Source organism: Chenopodium album, chromosome 15 (genome assembly GCF_948465745.1).
Source record: "Chenopodium album chromosome 15, dcCheAlbu1.1, whole genome shotgun sequence".
Lineage (NCBI taxonomy): Eukaryota > Viridiplantae > Streptophyta > Magnoliopsida > Caryophyllales > Amaranthaceae > Chenopodium > Chenopodium album.
The window spans coordinates 17,918,048-17,939,635 of record NC_137848.1 but is presented as its reverse complement, the minus strand read 5'-3'; the positions used below and the strand labels follow the sequence as shown (position 1 = coordinate 17,939,635).

The following is a 21,588-nucleotide window of genomic DNA, read 5'->3' as shown; positions in this document are numbered from 1 at the left end:
CCGGATGTCGATTGATTTTAAAAATAGGTTGATTGACTTAGAAATTATTGATACTTTAAAGAGTATGACTGGTTTCTAAGTCAATCAATCACTATGGTGATTGCCCTTAACCAAGCGACAGACGGCCATTTTGCGCAGTCGGTTAAACATTTGAGAGTATCCGGCCAAAGGCCTCAGCTGGACGTTTAGACGTTTATTTAAGCCACTAAGTTTTTGAACTTAGCTTATAATCATAAGTATAATCTGTCCGCCTGTATTGCGTCTAAAATGAAACAGTAGCCTCTTTCCGTCTGTGCTAGAACAGTTTGAAAAACTTAACGCTTTTTAGATTTCAAATTAGATTAAATCAAACGGCTGCGAGCGTTGCCTTAACGCAGGCAATGGGGTCATTTGGTTTTTGATTTATAGAGCAATGTACCACCCAAATGGGAGATGCTCTCTTCGACGAATTCGCCCGAATGGACGTCGCCGGTTGTCTGACTCATATTGGAGCAGACAGTCATACTCATGTTGGAGCAGACGACGTTATTTATAAAACATATCCGGCCTTCGGCCTCTTTTAGAAAAGTAGTTAGCCGCTAAGTCTTGGGCACTTAGCTTATAAATGGTAAGTAGATTTACGCCGTCTACATATTGTGTAGGCGGTGCTTATAAGTATTCGGGCCGACTGCTTATGGTGTAGGCGGTCCTTATTGATGCATCTTACAATATGCTAAGTGTGTTAGGCCACCTGCATATCGTGCAGGCGGTTCTCTCGATCATGGTTAGAATGCTTGGGTTTAGGCCGTCTGCACATTGTTCAGGCGGCACCCTATGATAACAAAATTTTGAGCTTGATCCGTCTGCACATTGTGCAACCGGTGCTCTTGAATGTGAAAATAAATAGTCAGTGAAAGAAGGCAGACTTTCATTAATGAGTTTGAATAAAAAATTTACAAAATTTCAGAAGTAGTACTTCTTCAAGTTATCTACATTTCAGGTTCTAGGTAGTTGCCTGCCGTCTGGTGTCTCCAAACGGTAGGTGCCGCCTCTTACTTCTTCATAGATTCGGTTGGGGCCTTCCTAATTTGGGGTTAGCTTCCCTTGTTCATTTTCCCTACCGATTGCCTCCATTTTCTATAGCAAAAAGTCCCCAACCTTAAGGGGCCGCTTGTGCAAACTCTTGTTGTAGGCTCTAGTCATTCTCAGACGGTAGATCTCATGGCGCAAGGTGGCATTGCCCTTGCACTCTGGAAGCGAGTCCAATGCTAGCCGCATGGCCTCCCAATTTGCCTCTTTATCATACAACATGATTCGAAGAGTCGGCTCATAGTGTTCGATGGGAAAGACAGCCTCTGCACCGTACACCATGAGAAATGGGGTCTCTCCAGTCGCCCATTTTGCTGTTGTTCTGATGGCCCATAGGACGTGTGGTAGCTCATCTGCCCATAGGCCGCCAGCTCTTTCAATCTTCTTTTTTATACCGTATGAGATTAACTTGTTGAAGGCTTCAACCTGGCCGTTTGCTTGGGGTCGGCCGACTGATGCGAAATAGTGTGAGATCCCTTGATCCCCCAACCAAGTCTTGAGTTGAGGCGTCTCAAACTGCGGACCATTGTCAAAAACCATAGACATAGGAACCCCGAACCGGGTGATAATATTCTTCCAGATGAAGGAGATGACGTCCTTAGTCTTAATGTTTTTGACCGCCTCTGCCTCTATCCATTTGGTGAAATAATCTACGACAATAAAGATATACCGCCGTCCGTCTGACGTAGCAGTATATGGCCCCAGGATGTCCATGCCCCACTTGGCGAATGGAACCGGGCTATGAATGTCCGTCAGATATGTGGCCGGACGGTGTATAAGTTCGCCGAATTTTTGGCATTTATAGCACTTTTTCACCAATGTCATGGCGTCTTTCTCCAGGGTAGGCGAGAAGTAAGCTTGTCGCCTGGTCCTTTATGCTAGAGACCTGCCGCCTATATTTGAGGCACAAAAGCCCGCATGTAGGTCTTCCAGAACTTCCTGCCCTTTTTTGGGGGTGATGCATTTTAAGAGTGGTTGAAGGAACCCTTTCTTAAAAAGCTCTCCTTTACGAATTTCGAAATTGGCCGCACGTTTTTTTAGTGCGGCTGCTTCTGAAGTTGAATCCAGCAGCGTGCCGTCTAGCAGATACGCCCGGATGCTATCCATCCAAGTAGAAGTTCGGTCAAGTACTCCAATATAATGGGATCCTCTTCAATGCTTCGTTTTTCCATTACTTCCCAGAATACTGACCGAGGTGTATCACATGAGGCGGATGATGCTAGCTTAGACAGAGCATCCGCCTGTTTGTTTTCGGACCGAGGCACTTAACTTAGATTTAATTCTTCAAGTGTCTCGGCCTCAGCTTTGACCACCTACAAGTATTTGATCATAGCCGAATGGGTGGCTTCATAATCACCATGGTATTGGCTCACGACCAACTGACAGTCAGAGCAGGCGTCGATCTTAGTTGCCCCTGCCACCTTGCACATGCGGATTTCGGCTAGCAGGGCTTCATATTCTGCCTCATTATTTGAAGCCTGGAACTTGAACCGTAGTGCATGCTCGTACTTATCCCCCTCAAGGGACTGATATATAACTCCTGCACCACAGCCGTTCATAGTGGAGCTCTCGTCCACGTACACTTTCCAAACCTGATTAATGTTATTCGGTGCAGCAGGCCTTGTCATTTCTACAATAAAGTCGGCGAATGCCTGCCCTTTTATTACCTTCCTTGGTTAGTAAGTGATTTCCAGACCTTGTAATTCAATAGCCCATTTGAGCATTCGGCCTGATGATTCCAGGGTTGTCAATGGCCGCTTGATTGGTTGGTCAGTGTAGACCACTACCGGATGTGCCAAGAAGTAAGGTTTTAACTTCTTGACAGCCATGTAAAGAGCGAGGCCAAATTTCTCAACCATGGGGTACCGAAGCTCTGCGTTTCTGAGAACGTGGCTAATGAAATAGACCGGGAGCTAGGTGCCGTCTCTTTCAGCAAGGAGAACGGCATTGAGGGCATGATCTGAGACAGTCAGGTACATGTAGAGCGTCTCTTTGGGCAGAAGGCCGCCTCAGCATCATCCCCCAATTCAAACATAATCTTCTTCTTGATTGCCTGGAAGAAGTAGAGGCACTTGTCACCTGACCTGCTGAGGAATCTCCCCAGGGCCGCCAGACAACCTGTTAACTTTTGTACGTCTTTGACAGTGCGGGGCGACTGCATGTCAATGACCGCCTGTATTTTTTCAGGGTTGGCCTCTATCCCCCTTTGGTTAATCAGGAATCCGAGAAACTTCCCACATTCAACACCAAAGACACACTTCTTGGGATTGAGCATGACCTTGTGCCACCTGACTGTGGCGAATGTTTCTCGTAGGTCAACGAGGTGATCCGCCTGTTGCTTGGATTTGACTATCATGTCATCGATGTACGCCTCTACATTCCTCCCAATTTGATTAATGAAGACCATATTAATCATTCGTTGGAAAGTAGCAGGCGCATTCTTCAAGCCAAACGGCATCACGGTGTAACAGAATAACCCCTAATCAGTGGCAAATGCCATCTTTTCTTGATCCTTTTTTCACAGGGGAATCTGGTGGAAGCTTGAGTAGGCATCCATAAAGCTCATCAGGGCATGTCCGGCTGTAGAGTTGACCAGACTGTCGATCTTTGGAAGTGGATAACTATCCTTTGGCCATGCTCTGTTCAAGTCAGTGTAGTCAACACACATGCGATAGGTACCATTCGGCTTCTTTAAAAGCACAACATTCGCAACCCAGTCAGGGAAGTTACATGGCCAAATGAACCCAACGTCTAACAACTTTTTTACTTCGACGGCTGTTGCCTGACTTCTCTCTTCACCGTGATTTCTTTTCTTTTGCAGGATAGGCTTATTTTTTTGATCCACGGCGAGTTTGTGGACGGCAAGATCCGGGCTGATTCCTGGCATCTCTTCAACTTCAAAGGCAAAAATGTCTTTGAATTCTTTCAGTAGATGGTGCAAGTCTGCACCCATCTTTGTAAAAGCAACCGTCCCCACCTTAACAGTTCGCTCTAGACGACTGTCATCCAGAGGAATATCAATGTGCTCACCAGTCGGCTGGGGACGGAGGTCATCTGACCTTTCCCCGGTCAGTGATTGCTATTGCTTTTCTTTTTTGACCACCACCAGCTAATCAATCTTCCTTTTCTTTGAGGCTGGTGGGGCCAGATTGTCATCCTTGATATCATCAAGGTTTATTGGCTCCTTCCCCCGTCCGACTGCAGCAGCCGCAGGCTTGACGTCCGAGAGATAGCACTCTCTAGCCGTCTTCTGATCCCCGTTCAGGGAGCCAACAGTGCCATCATCCCTCTCATACTTAACCAGCGTGAGAGAAAGGATGATGACGGCCTTACACTCGTTTAGAGTGGGTCGGCCGAGAATGAGATTGTAAGCGGTCAGCTCTTCAACCACCAGAAACCGGATGTTCATGTGCCGACCGTTACCCTTTTCTCCCAGCCGGACAGGGAGATCTATCCGTCGGACTGGGTGCACCACTCCTCCCCCAAATCCGACAAGCGGATGGGAGACATCATGCATGCTATCTGGCTTATACTTGAGATTGGATAAGCATTTGTGGCTGATGATGTCGGAGGAGCTACCTGTGTCAATTAGAATGCGGCCAACTTTTTGATTGGCCACTTTGCATTCTATGATCACAGGGTCATCATGCGGCCGACAGACTTTTCCCCGGTCTTTCTCTATGATGACGACTTCTGGGAAGGTGGATGTGCCAGCTGCCTGTCCCTCTTCAACAGAATGGACCATCTTTTTCAGATGGTCCTTGGTGCCCCGCATGGTCGGGCCACCTCCGGCGAATCCGCCTGCTATTGTGTAGACCGGCTCCTCATCGGTTTCGGAACTACCAGTAGGCTGGGGAGTCTTCTTGGAGGACTGCCCTGGATTCGCTTTTGAAGTCACTTTGGACTTCACATAGGATTTCAGCACTCCTTTGTCGGCCAGGCGGTCAAGCGTCCACTTGAGGCTGAAACAGTCATTGGTGTCATGGCTGACGTCCTCATGGTAATGGCAATGTTTGTTTTTGTTCCGATTCTTAGCAGAACCTTTCATTGGAGTCGGCTTCTCTAAGGTTAGCCGATCCTTTATCTCCATGAGGATGGAGTAGCTGTCCTTGTGGAACTCGTATCTCGGAATATACGGTTTCCATTCTTTTTTCTTCTTTTGGGCCGGCAGATCGGAGTTATCAACCGCCCAGATCTCTTTTTTCTTCTTGCTCTCTTCGGGTGTTTGAGCCGGCTGAGCAGGCCGACTCTCCTTCTGCCTGTCAGAATTCTTAGAGTCCGACTGCTTACTTGAGGAGTAGAGTTCGGTCGCCTGTATATAGGCTTCCGCTTCCATCAGGGCTCCTTGGAGGGTGAAGATTTTCTTGCGGACGAGGTCGAACTTGAAAGTCGACCCGTCCTTCAGACCTTTGAAGAAGTCTGTATAGGCTACCTCGTCAGACAACCCTTGAGTTTGGATTCTCACCAGATTAAACCGTCTGACATAGGAGCGCAGCCCTTCTCTATCTCCCTGCTGCACATTGCTCAGGTCGAGACTTGATTTCTTTGCAGGGATGTTCATAGAGAAGTTGGAAGCAAACAAGAACGCAAGCGTCTTGAAGCTGTTAATGCATCCAGCCGGCAGGTTGCCGAACCACTGTTGGGCTATGCCCTTCAGGGTAGCTGGGAAGTAGCGATACCATGCAGCATCATCCAACCCCTGTAGGTACATGAGGTGGGTGTATGCCAGAAGGCGATCTTCTGGGTTGGAAGTACCATCGTAGGTCCCTACCAACACATTTTTAACCTTGGCCGGCTATTCGGCCTCGGCTATCTCCTTGGAGAACGCAGAGGGTTATTCTCCAAGGTTTTGTAGCCGAAGCTGCCAGTCCATAGGCTGGTAATGGTATGCCGCTTGTCCTCCAATGAAGGCAGGCTGGATGTAAGGCAAAGCAGGCGGCCTGTACAATGGCTGGGCCATATATTGTGCCGAGTTGATTACATGGGGACCCGTATGGACGGAGGGGCCGCCTGACGGAGTCCCATGTACAGATTGTGAATTCCTCACTGAGGTATTCTTGAAGCTATTTGGATTAGTCGACGTGGATGCCGAATCAGACAGCTGCTGGTTCTTTTTTTGCTCAATGTAGTGTCGAGCATCAGAGAAGGTCTTTTTGCTGCCGTCCTGCTGCACATGCCGAATGGCCTTTCTTTTTGCCGTTTCTGGGAAACGGAATTTGGAGAGATCAATTTTGGGCCGAGCCTTTTCCTTCATAGCAGGGTGAGGAGTAGGCTGTCGGTCCCTGACCGATTTTGCTTTCTCAGCCTGAGCTAGTTTTTTGGCCGACTGTTCCTTTCTAGGAGCAGCCATCCTATTGGTGATTAATTCCTTGATTTCACCCTTGAAGCTCGTCATGAATTTCATGAGCTCGTCTTGGGTGACTAGGGCTGATCCTGCCGCTTGAGTAGGATCAGACGGCTGTCCAAGGGGCTTGCTTGTACCCGCCTAGTCAATGTTCCGCTCCCGTCTCTCCTTGTGACGGATGCGCTTAGAGATGAATGACCCATCATGAGCCACATAGGCTTCGACGTCACAGTCATCACCAGAGTCATGGTCCGAATGGACCTCTCCATCAACCGGAGTCCAGTTAATCTTTGGAGGCGGTACAGGTTCTTGTGAAGCCATCTTTGAGGTACTCTCCCCACAGACGGCGCCAAATGTTTCGGGTGTTTTTGTGTCCCTTGGGAGAGTTATAACTCCAAGACTGGATCCAAAGAAGCCACCTGTACCTGTAAAAGAACAGAGCTCCGGATGTTCGAAGGTCCGCCTCCGAAGATTAAGTTAGTACGGATTTGGAGTAAAATGTGCGGAAAGTAAGTATCTTCTCGGATTTCGAGATCAGTTGTTCTCTGTTTCCGAGAGCAATAAAATAAAGTAATGATTAAGACGTGCCCCAATAAATGGGGGGAATATCTCTATTTATAGGGTCCTAGAAAGATGTGCCCTGTCCTAGAGTTTGGTGACCTAGGATTTAGGGCAGCGTCGTTTTGCGGCTCCTTGGGATTTGGGCCTTGAAGGCCGTCACTCCCAGGGGAAATATCTGCGTGACACGTGTCATCATCTGGGTAGTCCATTTGGACGCCTCTTTATATGACACGTGTCGCGCTCTCATTGGGCCACTTGGCGGGGTATAAATACCCAAATCACCAGAAGATAAACATGGGTCATTGCTGGTGTGTGTTTTAGTATATAGTTATTGATGATAATTACAATTTTAAATAGCCTTTAAAAAAATTTATCGATTGCACATACAACAGTAGCAACCTGGGGCAACGTTCGGGCTATTCACTAGTTGATGTAATTAATTACAGTTTATGTTACAATATGGACTCTTGGTCTCTCGGATTTGGAAAAGAATCTTCAAATTTTCCAACTACTTTGTGTCCTTAGATGGAAAATTGGTAACTATACTAGTGTTCTACTCTTGATAACTGTTGCTCTTCTGAAAACGTAATTACTATGCTTAATTTTGAAAATTCGGATATCGACCTGACCCAAACTGAGGCGGGTTAAAGGATAACATTTACTCGAACATACCTGTAGGAAATATTTCAAGCATTACCCCAAAATTGAACCCCACTGTGATCACACACTTAAGCATGGTGGCATCCAAAGGGAAGGAAGCTAGAGCAAAAGAGTCGCCAACAAGTTTTAGGAACTTGTAAACCGTTCACAGGGTGAAGGTTACACCCCTTAACGATCCAGGAGATCGTTAACTCCAATAGGTCTGGAACCATGACTGGAAGTTCGGGGATGAAGGTACAAATCCAATCTAAAAGAGAAAGAACCTGCCCTAATAATAGGCCTCTACTTTATTCTTCTCGTATTCATGTGCGCTTTCTGACAAACATGCAATCATTAGGTTAACCCTAAACCTGTTTATCTATGTTGGTTGAATATTAATGCACAAACAAATCTATCATTGGCGATCACTTGAATTATAATCATATTAACCCTAAACAAGATTATTAATTATCTTATTAAGCGTGTTTAGAAGTACAAATTTCCTTTAAACATGCATAAAAGGCGTGATCAAGCAATAACAATAATATATAACAAGAAACATAATAATAATCATAATAATTAAAATAATCATGTTCATGTTAAAAATAAAGCATAATAATAGCAAGATCCTAGGCATGATACTAACAAGATTAATAACAAACCCTAGCATGTCACTAAGCAATAAAGATCAAAGCTTTAACCATAACATGATACTAACATGATATTAGGAAAGAAATAGGAAGCATCATAATAATATACATGATATTAGAAATATTAGTTAACCCTAAACATGATACTAGGAAGCAATATAACATCCTAACATGATACTAGGAATCAATAAAATAATCTAAACATGATTTCTATATCATAATAAAGCAATTAAAGTACTTACTTGGATGCCTCGTATCTCTTTCTAATAACAAAATACACGCGTTAGTAACTTCAAGGAAAATAATAAAATAAAACAATTAAATTAAATAATTGAAATAGAGATTTGAGACCAAACCCTCAGAAATATCAAACCTTTCACGTCTAGGGCGAAGGCAACTTCGAACTTGGCTAGGTGTGTCTAGTGCTAATGTATGAGGAATTGTGTTTGTAAAAGGTTAGGCTAGGAAGAGGGAGAAAGAAAATAAGCTTTAGCTTAGAGAGAGAGAAGAATTAGAGAATTCTGGTTATTGAAAAACGGAGGTCCAGGGACCCTATCTATAAGAAAATAGTCCGGAATTGATAGAAAAGAATCAAAGTTTGAAAAGGAATAAAACACCCTCCTGTCGCCAACGACAGAGCTCGTCGCCAGGCGACGAAACTGTCGTTTGGCGATGCAGAAGGTTTTCCACGCGTTTTCAACGCGGAATCTATTTTTCGATAAATCCAAGTCGTAAAATCCGTACGAAGTGTAAAATCGTAATTTCATTTAAAACACTTCTTTTATTCCAAATAAAACTCATAAAACATAATTATCAATCATAATCCCTTTAGGATTCAAAAGAACCTTTTAGAAGACTATAATCAATCCTAATTGCATTAGGAATGATAATTCATAATAGGCCCTCCTCTAAATCATTGGGCCGCATATAAGAACCAAACTGGGCCCAGTTTAGTATTTTGGCCATAACTTCCTCATTATTCATCGGAATTGGGCTTATAATATATCGTTGGAAAGCTCTTTTCAAACCCAATCCAACTACACCATTAACGGACCTTTGTCATGGATCAAACTAAACTGGATTGGCTATTTTCATAAAATAGAGCAGGTTTTTTGAAAATAGAAAGAAAGATTTTTAATAAAAACTAACCACAACATTAGACTTTCCACACTTTCACTTCATTCGATTATGATTCGACGCGAAAGGTATTCATCACCGGGTTTGGTTTTGGGGAGACACATTTGGGTGTCTACAATACCCGACCTATTGTAATTCAATCAAAATTCCTCTTTATTGAACTTTTCAATTATTCACCCAAAATTATTTTTCGCTTTCCCTTTCATTAATAACATAATACTAAAACAGACACCGGGAATAACACATGTCAGTTCCTGGTGTCGCTTTTTCCCTTCAAAAACCATTTACAAAAAATAAATATATTCTTACTTTATTTTTAATTTCTTTTTATGTCTTATTGATTGACAACTTATTTAAGTCAATAAAATTATACTCCGTATATAGTTAATGTATACATTATAATTGAAATTAAAGATTCTTATTACTAATATTAAAATTATTTGCGGTTTTATTTATTTTTTTTCCTGATATATTACAATCACATGGATTTAATTTATAGTACGAAATTTTTTAAAAAAAAAGTTACATTATATTGCATCAATTGACTTTAACACATAAACTATAACTAACTATATCTAGAACTATAACTAAAGTAATTACCGTAGACATCATTACTATCTACATGTTAACCTCTCATGAAAATTTTTCCCACCAAAACTATTAGTGACATCATTAATTTTTTTCAAGATAAATAAAGGTTTAAAAATGGTAAATTAATTATTTAATTTCCTAAAACGTTTTATATTTAAATTGACTAACTACACAATTTTTGATGCACTAAAAAAGAGGGTAGTTGGACTATCCTACTCCATATATTTTATATAGAAGATTGCATAAATTTGGGTTTCCCACTCTTTATTAATTCATCATTTTTCTTAAACTAATTATACTACATACTACACACAAATAATTCAAAAAATTATTATTAAAATCGTGCATTGCATGCACGAGACTGACCTAGTATTATAATAAAGGTGAAACCAGGAATCACATATTTTTTTTGCCAAGGCTTCTTAGAGAATATTTAATACTATGCAATAATATTTTCCTGTGTATTTGGTAATTATATTCCATTTATAAACATCCAACATAACATTATTTGCTTATTTAATACTCTCTTCGTTTTTAAATACTTGCACCACTTTGTGACGGAGGGAGTACTATGTAATAATATTTTCCTACATATAACTTTGTGACGTAATCCATAATTATTTTATTACTCGTGCATGTACTACTCCCACTATTTTTTCTAGTATGATATAATTTTATTTTTATTTTTGTAATTATGAATTTTTATCTTATTTTGCAATTTGATAATTATTATGAATAAATATAGTGTTAAACAAATGATGAATAATGAAAATTATCGTACATGACACTGGGCCTAATCTAGTTATTACCAATTATGGAGTAGTTTTTACTCGTATTGTCCTAATCACTATAAACTAAATATACTAATATTTCATATTTAGCTATTTGTAAATTGGCAAGGAGAGACAACATTTTTTTTTTTTTGAAGAAAGGGAGAGACAACTTTGTTACTTATTACAGACTACAAGTATTTGTATTTTAGCATCTTTTTTCTGTAATTGTTTTAATGTTAATATTCGGGCAGTTTTTATGTGAATAAAAAAAAAACAATTTAGTGTACTATTGATAAATATTTGTGATATTAAACATTATTTTAACACCTTTTTGTTGGTGATTAGTGAGTAGCTCGGTCGTTGTCCCAGGATACAATTTTTATATTGTGGTACTGTTAATTTTTAAAAGCATTTAATAGTATGTATGTAATTGATGAGTGGTATTTATACCACTCTTTTATCCTTTTCTTTAAGGATTTTTCCCTTCATTTGGCACTTGTTTGAGCCTTTTTCAAGCACTTTGTTTTAGTTTGCTTTGCCTTGTTCCTTTTTGTGTTTTCCCCTCCTTTTCCTTTGTTTTTGGCCTTGCTTTGTCGCTTTCCCTCTTTTCTATACTTATGTTTGTGTATGAGTGTTTGAGTAGGTTGAATGGAGTGCTCGTGTGATCCTGCTCGAGGCTTAGTCAACCTTTTTGAGTGCCTTGGAATAGCGGAAGAGAGGAGCATGGATTTGGAGAAGAGTCCGGAGCTTTCAAGAGGAGCGGCCGCTCACCAGATAGGAGCGCCCGCTCCATTTTCTCATCAGATCCCCTGTTTTCCTGACTTATGGAGCGTCCGCTCCACAAGAGAGGAGCGCCCGCTCCACACCTGGAGCGCCCGCTCCTGTCTGGGAGAGCGCCCGCTCCAGTAAGGCGGTTGTTTTGATTAATACCCTCTAGAGCGTCCGCTCACCCTCGATGGAGCAGCCGCTCTCGTGGGTATTTCCGTGCATTTTAATCTTTCTTTAGAGTAATGTGAGGGGCTTATAAATACCCCTAGGTTTGTAATGAGAATATTATGTACATTTTAGCCCTAATCTAGAGAGAGAAACTTCATTAGTAGAGAGAGAAAGTGTGGATTTTCATTGATGAATTTGGATATTGAAGAAGGAGCTTGATTGAATCTTTGTAAATCTTCATCTTCAATTAATGAGCAATTTCTTACTCTCTTTCTTTACTTTTGTATTTAGTTTTGTTTGCTTATTTTGATTTTCCTTCTTTGCTTATTGATCATGTTGATGCTTATTGATTTGATGATTGATATTGTGTTCAATATGATTTGTGAGTAGTCACCTAGCCAAGGGTGTGGGGATGGTGTAGTTGGTAATTGATTCATGCTTATGATGTTGGGGCAATGTTAATGGTGATTAAAGTCTTTGTATGTTTGATATTCTTTAATCTTCTTGCAAGTGCACATTGTTAGTTGATTAAAGGTGAACCTTTGCTAACAAGAAACGGAAGTTGACTTAGTTAAGGTTCATTGTTATCGATAGTTCATTGATTGCACCTTCTAATATATGGTTCTAGTGTGGAAACATAGAGGCTATGTTAGGAGAAATCGATTAACCCCGGAAGGCGGTTAGATTGAGCTTTATTTCGATATTCTTGCATGCTTAGTTTACCATTGCTTTGCTTCCGTGTTATTGCATGATCAAATGACAACTACATCTACCTACTTCCCTTGGTGTTTAGTTATATTGATTTTTAATCATTCTTAATCTTTAGTTTAATCTCTTAGTTATTCACACTTCTTGTCCCGAGGTAGCTTAAGTCTTAAGTAGTGAATGTGGTGTTTATGCATGTCTCCTTGTGGTTCGACCCCTATGCTTGCCTTATACTCGTATTAGGTTTGTTTAGGTTATATAAATTGTATTTGATCTAGGGATAGACAATTGACGACGCGTTTATTCCTTTGTCAAATTGGCGCCGTTGCCGGGGAGACGGCTTCCATTGCTTTTTCACTACTTTATTTGAGACTATCTCATTCCTTGTTTGTTAGTATTTGCTACTACTTGTTACTTGTCAGTGCTTACGTTCTCCTTAGCTTTGTTGTATGAACAGAGGACAAACCCGCTCAAGGTCTTTGATTCCCATCGATCCAGAGCTAGAGAGATCTTTGTCCTTACTTCGAAGAGAAGCGAGAGCGAGGAATAGAAATTCTCACACCCCAACAAAAGAAGGAGTAAGAGAATTGGAAGATACTCCACCATATTCACCCTCAAGTGAAGACTTAGATAGTCCTAATTCACCATCAAGTCCCGGAATCAACCCCTTTTCAATCTTTAAGTCCGAAAGTGAAGAAGGTTCTAAAATGGGAGAGAATACACCTTTGAGTCGTCTTGGGGCCCCCGAAGCCTTTAGAGCCCAAAGTGGGATCCTAACCCCTACCACTCAAGCCAAAAATTTTGAAATCAAGCCCAATTTGATTGCTTTAATAGAGAAGAAACAATTCTCGGGTGGAAAATTTGAGAGCCCTCATGAGCATTTGAAAGAATTCGAGAAGTATTGTGACACGATCAAAGCCAATGGAGTGACTCAAGAGTATATCCGCCTCAAGATGTTTCCATTTTCTTTAATTGGGAGAGGTCTAGAATGGCTAGAGAAGGAGGTGCCCCCTAATTCTCTCACAACTTGGGACCAAGTAACTACGGCTTTCTTGAGGAGATTTTATAACCATAGGAAGACCGCCGAGGCTCGGTCCTTAATTCAAGGTTATCGCCAAAAGAGTGGTGAGACTCTAAGTGCGGCATGGGACCGGTACAAAGAGCTTCAACGTCAATGCCCACATCATGGGATACCCAAGTATCAACTTATCCACACTTTCTATGGAGGTCTCTCACCTCAAGGGAGAACAAGCCTAGATGCCGCAGCCGGCGGTCCAATCATGAACAAAGGAGAGGATGAAGTGTAATGCATCATAGAGGAGGCCGCAAAGCATTATGATGATTGGTATGAAGGAGAAAGGGAGGCTACTTCTAGCAAGGGTGTCTATGCATTGGACCAAGCCAACGCAATCAACAACCTTTCTTCCCAAATCTCCAAGATGGCCAAGCAAATGGACGAAATGATGAAAGAAAGGTCCAACCCTCATGGTAATACCTCCCCTTCAACCAAGGGAGGCAATGGTATGACCACTTCTTCCCCCTCTTCTTATAATAAAATGCCTCAAGGATGCATGTTTTGCTCAAATTGTGAAACCTATGATCATGATACCTCCCATTGTGTGTATGCTTGTGAAGTTCAACCCCCTCCCTATGAACATGATGATAATGTAGAAGATGTCAATGCTATGAATTTTGCTCCTAGAATGGAAAATGTAGGGAACTTGAGGCCAAACTCCAATCAAATGGGGAATTGGAATCAAGGTGGAAACCGTGGTTGGAACCAAAGTGGTGGTGGTTATGGTAACCAATACCATGGTGGGGGAGGCCCTTCCAATTTCAATGGAAGAGGCTACTCTAACCAAAGGGGGTATGGTTATCAAAACCAACAACCCAACTCCTGATACCATGATCATCAAAATCAAAATTTTGGTGATCAAGGTAACATGGGAAACAATCGACAAAGCAATGTTCCCAACCAAGGCATCGGAGGCAATAGGGGCCAAAATGTTTCTAACTATGCCCAAACCAATAGGCCTCCGGGTTTCCATCAATCCCAACTTCCTCCACCTCAACAACCTCTTCAAATTGAGGCCCCTCCTAATGATCCCGTGATGGCTAAGCTAGATGCCATCATGAAAATGCATGAGGAGGAAAAGAAGAGAAATGAGGAGGATAAAAAGCGAGCCAATGCTCATATGAAAATGCTTGAAACCCAAATTGCTCAACTTGCTTTTAATGCCTCTTCTTCTTCTTCTTCCTCTATCCCTAGTCAAGGAGTCAACCCAAAACCTTTGTATGCCGTGACAACAAGGAGTGGAAAGGTAGTAGGGAGTGACCCCTTAGTTGAGGAGGAACCTCAAAATGAAGTAGAGTTAGATAGAGGGGATGAGAGAACCAAAGAGCCTTCTAATGTTGAGAAGGAGAAGGATGTTGAGGTGCAAAAGGAGAAAGAAACCACCCCCTTGCCCCTAAATCTCCAACCTAGAGAGGAGAGACTACCTTTTCCCTAAAGATTTGTGAGAGCTAAGCTTGACGCTCAATTTGGGAAGTTTTTGGATGTGATTAAGAATTTGCATGTTTCCCTTCCTTTTGTTGATGCCATGAAACAAATGCCCCATTACTCTAAGTTTTTGAAAGATCTATTGAGTGGGAGAAGGGAGTGTGAAACGGTGAGCTTGACCGCCAATTGTAGTGCAATCCTTTCCAACAAACTTCTCGCCAAGTTGAAGGATCCGGGTAGCTTTTCCATCCCTTGTTCTATTAATGACATTGAGTTTGACAAAGCTTTGTGTGATTTAGGAGCAAGTGTGAGCCTCATGTCCTACTCCGTCTACCAAAAGCTTAGTGTAGGAACCCTTTCCCCCACTAACATTACTCTCCAACTAGCGGATCGGTCCATTAAGCTTCCCATGGGTAAGGTTGAGGACATTCCCCTTAGGGTAGGAAAGTTCACATTCCCCGTGGATTTTTATGTGCTAGAGATGGATGAGGATGAGAGGATTCCTATTATCTTGGGTAGGCCGTTTCTAGCCACTTCTAGGGCCATCATTGATGTGAAGGAGGGTAAAATATCTTTGAAAATTGACAATGATTCAATTGAGTTTGATTTGAATAATGTCATGCAACAACCTTCCTCAAGTGGTGAATGCTTTAGAATAGATGTTCTAGATACCATGCTTAGTGAATTTTCTCGTTCCCATTTGCATGCTTCTAACGATCCCCTAGAAAGCGTATTCTTGAATGATTCTAAGCTAGGTGCTCACAAGGACGACATTCAATTCTATGAGGATTTGCTAGAGGAGAGCAAGAGCGAGTGCATGGATGAGAGCATGGAGGAAGAGGCTTTTCACACCCATGATCTCTTTCAAGTTGAGGAAAGAGAGGAGAGCACCAATGGTAAGGGAGCACCAAAGGTAGACTTGAAACCTCTACCTTTGGGCTTGAGGTATGAATTTCTTGGTTCTAATGAGTCTTTCCCCGTAATTGTTAATTCCAACCTAACGGAGGAGCAAACCTCCCTCTTGATCAATGTTTTGAAAAAACACAAGAAATCTTTAGGCTATACCATTGATGACATCAAAGGTATAAGTCCTTCTTTATGCATGCACAAAATTGATCTAGAGGGAGATGCCAAACCCGTTAGGCAAAGGCAAATGAAGCTTAACCCTTCCATGCAAGAGGTCGTGCGGAAGGAAGTGGCTAAGCTTCTTGATGCGGGAATTATATACCCAATTGCTCATAGTGATTGGGTATCTCCCGTGCAAGTTGTGCCTAAGAAAGGGGGAATGACGGTAGTGAAAAATGATCATGATCAACTAGTCCCCACTAGGCTTGTAACCGGTTGGCGTATGTGCATTGACTATCGCCAACTTAACACAAGTACATGCAAAGATCATTTTCCATTACCGTTCATTGATCAAATGTTGGAGAGGCTTACAAAGCATTCCTTCTATTGTTTCCTTGATGGTTATTCGGGATTTTTCCAAATCCCGATTGACCCCAAGGATCAAGAGAAGACGACTTTCACATGTCCCTACGGTACTTATGCGTATCGTAGGATGCCTTTCGGGCTTTGTAATGCTCCCGCAACATTCCAACGTTGTATGATGTCTATTTTCAGTGATATGATTGAGGATGAGATAGAGGTCTTTATGGATGACTTCTCCGTTGGAGGAGCCACCTATGAAGATTGTCTATCTAATTTATCTCGTTGCTTGGAAAGATGTGAGAGGGCTAACCTCGTGTTGAATTGGGAAAAGTGCCATTTTATGGTAGAAAGTGGGATTATTCTTGGGCACAAAATTTCCCATGCCGGCATTGAGGTTGATAGAGACAAGGTAGAGGTCATTGAGAAACTTCCTCCCCCCACTAACGTGAAGGAAGTTTGTAACAAGATAAAGAGTTTGTATTTGATGATGCTTGTAACAAGATAAACTCTATCGGCGTTTTATAAAAAACTTTTCTTTGATTGCAAAGCCTCTCACATCCCTATTGCAACAAGATAAAGAGTTTGTATTTGATGATGCTTGTCAAGAATCTTTTTGTAGGTTGAAAGAGGCCCTTTGCACCGCCCCTATTGTCTAAGGTCCGGATTGGTCTCTTCCATTTGAGCTCATGTGCGATGCAAGCGACGAGGCTATTGGTTCGGTTCTTGGGCAACGAAAGGATGGGAATCTTCATGTCATACATTATTTGTCCAAAAATCTCAATGATGCCCAACGAAACTACACAACCACCGAGAAGGAGTTCTTAGCGGTTATTCACTCATTTGAGAAGTTTAGAACCTACCTCATTGGTTCTAGGACAATTGTGTACACCGACCATTCGGCTCTCAAATATTTGATAGGGAAGAAGGAGGCTAAACCAAGGTTGTTGAGATGGGTTTTAGTTCTCCAAGACTTTGATTATGAAATGAGAGACAAGAAGGGAGCCAAGAATGTGGTGGCGGATCACCTTTCAAGGTTGGGCGGTGCAAGGTTCAAGGATGATGGTTTGCCAATAGAGGATGCTCTAAGGGATGATGTGTTATATGTTCTTGAGGTGAAGTCGGCACCATGGTATGCGGATATTGTGAATTACTTGGCTTGTGGTGCCATACCTCCGGATTTCACTTCACAACAACGTCGAAAGCTCAAGCACGAGGCAAAGAGATATATTTGGGATGAACCGATTTTGTTGAAGAGAGGGGTTGATGGGTTGTTGAGGAGATGCGTCCCCAGCGACGAGTTTCAAAGTGTTCTCCATATGTGCCACTCTTCTCCTTGTGGTGGGCATATGAGTGCTCAAAAAACCGCCTCAAAAGTTCTTCAATCAATGATCTTTTGGCCTTCTTTATTCAAGGATTCTTGGATGTTTGTCAAGACCTGCGATAGATGTCAACGGGTGGGGAATATTTCGAGAAGGGATGAAATGCCACAAAACCCCATCCTTGAGCTTGAAGTTTTCGATGTGTGGGCTATAGATTTCATGGGCCCTTTTATCTCCTCAAATGGGAAAGCCGTAGCTTCTCCAACAAATGACTCAAAGGTGGTGGTTAACCTTTTCAAGAAAGTGATCTTCCCAAGATTCGGTGTTCCGAGAGCAATTATTAGTGATGGGGGGTCACATTTCAAGCACCACACCTTCGTTCGACTACTTGAGAAATATGGGGTATCTCACAAGCGAGGGCTTGCCTATCACCCCCAAACAAGTGGTCAAGCGGAGGTCACCAATAGAGAGCTCAAAGTGATCTTGGAGAAGACAGTTGCCAGAACGAGGAAGGATTGGTCCTCTAAACTCATTGATTCTCTATGGGCTTACAGGACCGCCTTCAAGACGCCAATTGGGACCACCCCTTACAAGCTTGTATATGGGAAGAATTGTCATTTTCCCGTGGAGATGGAGCATCGTGCTCATTGGGCGATCAAGCAAATCAACTTGGATCTCCATAGTGCGGGGGAGCAAAGGCTTTTAGAGTTGCATGAGCTAGAGGAGTTGAGGTTGAGTGCCTATGAGAATGCAAGTATGTATAAGGCAAGATCAAAAGCGTGGCATGACGCTCAAATCATCAAGAAAGATTTTGTCAAAGGGCAAAAGGTGCTCCTCTTTAACTCGAGGTTGAAGCTCTTCCCGGGCAAGCTCCGATCAAGATGGAGTGGGCCATACATTGTTACGGAGGTATTCCCGTATGGAGCATATGAAATTTCCCAAGATGGCCACTCCCCTTTCAAAGTCAACGGCCACCGCCTCAAGCCTTATTTTGAAGGATCCCCAAGTGATGAACCAGTTTCAGTTACTCTAAGTGATGTGCATCGTCAATTCAACCCTCCTTGATCAACTCGAGGAACGTCGAGCTAACGACGCTAACCAAAAGCGCTTCCGGGAGGCAACCCGAGTTTCTCGTTATTTTCTTTAGTCTTTTGATTTGTGGATTTGGATTAATTTGGATATTTGGTTACTTGGATTGTTGTTGTTTGATGTTGTAGGGTAGGAATGGAGTAGGAAATGCGGCTAAGTGAAGAAAAGGAGTTCATATTCCAAGGAATTAGAGGGCAAAACCAGTTGAATGGTGCGTCCGCTCCTCCCCTGTGGAGCGTCCGCACCATTCTTGCAGTTATCAGGTAAGTTTCAGACTAATGGAGCGTCCGCTCCACCAGAGAGGAGCGCCCGCTCCAAATATGTGGAGCGCCCGCTCCACATTGTGGAGCGTCCGCACCATTTTCCCCAATTCAGAGCCCAAATTCAGACTTATGGAGCGTCCGCTCCAACCTAAGGGAGCGTCCGCTCCTTCCAGTGAGGAGCGCCTGCTCCCCCTCGTGGAGCGCCCGCTCCTATCGATTTCCGGAAAAAAAAAATGAGCTTAAAGCTCGTTTTTCCTCTTTTCTTCTTCACTTTCCCCTCATTTCATACTCTCGCTCAAACCCTAAGAAATCCACTTCCCTCATTCCTCACAATTTCTCACTTGAAATCACCCTCACACAATCAAAATCACAAATTTCACCTCAAAATCAACTCTTCATCTTTTGGTGTCGAGATTGGCGAATTTCATCCGATTTGGGTTTTTGCTCTTTGAGTTTGTTTGAAGCAATTTGGTATGAATTTCTTACTCTACTTCACTTAATTGTTGATTTTGTAAGTATAATTAGCCATTTTGTTTCTTAATTTGTGTTTTGAAGACTCAAATTTGATGGAATTTCATGACTACTAGTTCTTGCATGTACTACTTGTTTATGGTGGTTGAATGGGTTGAATTTAAGTAGTATGTGTTTGAAATTGTCATGTTTGGGCTATAATGTTGTTTGGATGAAGTTTGTAGTTGATTTCACTTGCAAAATTTTCATACTTGTATCATGGTTTGATTCTCGTTCATGCTAGCATAATACTTGTTCATGGTGTTTAATTCAAGCTAAACTACAATTATTCATGCTAGTATTGCTTGATTTGATATGAAATTGGTACTTGTAAGGTTCTTGCCAAGATGAATTGTTTTATTGAGGATTTTGCAATTGGATGACAACTCCTAATTCAACATGCTAAATTAAGCATTTAGATAGTGCTAATGCTTCCATCACCTTGTTTTGAATGTACAAATGTTTCGAAGTGATGATTGAACCCCCTCATATGTCCTAATTTTTCCTAATCTTTGTTCATTGAGTGGTTTCCATTTCACTGTTTAATGCCTTTTTTTGGCTAGTTGTCTTGATTGTGGGTGATTTATATTCATGAGATGAGTGTTTGAATTTGGATTCTTGGTTGTTTGTATGTACCTATCCTTTCCAAGTCCTTGTTGTTGCAAGCTCCTAACATCAATCATGTCTCGCCGATTAAGAGATTTGTTGCCGGGGTCTTCCTCCCGAAAATCACAAAAGGGGTCATCCTCTCAAGCCGCATCTAGCTCCGCGGTGGTGCCTAATGCACCCCCTCAACCCTATAAGGTGAAGTTTGCTTCAACTTATCAAGAAAAATGTTATAATGAGCTCTCCAAGCGGGCCGTTCGGTCCACCCGTTTCTATGACAAAGAATGTTGTCAGGCCTTGGGCATTGACGCCGATGTCCGTGACATGGCCGAGTCCTTTGGGTGGCAAACCTTCCTCAAGGTTCCATCAAAATTCACCTACAACCCGGAGGCCGAGCCCAAGGCACCATTCACCTACCGGGAGCTCACCCTCGAATTCCTCTCTTCATTCAACCTTCAATCCATCGAGAGGCGAGGGGTGAAAGAACTTGAGCTCAACTTCCGTATGTTCAATAACCCACGGAAGGTGACAATGAGCGAGCTCAACCGGATGTTCGGGTGGGATCCCGAGAGCCCAGTGCACAGAGCTTATGATAATGAGAGGATGTGGCAAGGCTACGATGAGCAAGAGTGGTGGGGCACCATCACCCAAGGCAACACCAAATTCAAATCAAGATCTGCAAAGGCGTCGGAAATCATCCATCCAGCCCTCCGGTACTTTCATAGGCTAATGGTGTATGCCTTATTTTCCCGCCCAGAGCTCGGGAAAATCAACCAAGAAGAGCTCGTTCTACTGTGGTTGGTCACCGACGGGTACATCAACTACGGCCATGGGATGAATTTCGGGGGCCTCCTCACAGACCGCTTCCATGAGACACAACTTGGTGTCTCCCTCACTGGTGATATTCAGTTGGGGGGGATGATTACATGGATAGCCTACAAGTTAGGCTATGGAGCGGAGCTAGCCAAGCTTACCCCAGTCGATGAGCAGCCCTACCTGAACCTAGGGGCCCTCAAGACGGCCGGGATGATTCGCGAGGTACCTACTCGCGTGGGAGGAGATGAACGGGTTTGGATGGTCCGCGATTCTTCTTGGTGCCTCCTCCCGAATGACTACATCACCAACCCGCCAGAAGATGAAAATCAATGGCGCGTTCCCCGAGCTAACCTTGAGGAGGGTAGCTTGTCATTGAGGGAGAGAGCTCCCCGGGCCCCAAGGCAAAGGCGGCAACAAGAGCAGCATTTTGACCAACAAGAACAACAACAATTCCAAGAACAACAACAATTTTAACAACAACAAGTTTTCAGCAACATTTCGAGCATCAATCCTTCCACTATGGGGAAGGGTCTCAACAAGTGAACGTCCCCCCCTTTAGTGGGGGAGGTATGGCTTCTTCTTCTTCTTCCTCATTTAACATCGAGTCCTCTTTTCAAAATTTGTCCATGCAAGTAAACCAGTTGACGGAAGTC

At 42.7% G+C, this 21,588-nt stretch overlaps 1 non-coding gene across 1 annotated transcript; it reads right to left on the bottom strand.

The window, feature by feature from the left end:
- Nucleotides 1-13,490: 13,490 nt before the first annotated feature.
- Nucleotides 13,491-13,596, bottom strand: LOC145583645 (small nucleolar RNA R71). Its single transcript, XR_014100257.1, has one exon. It is a non-coding gene; the product is annotated as a small nucleolar RNA R71 (small nucleolar RNA).
- Nucleotides 13,597-21,588: the final 7,992 nt, after the last annotated feature.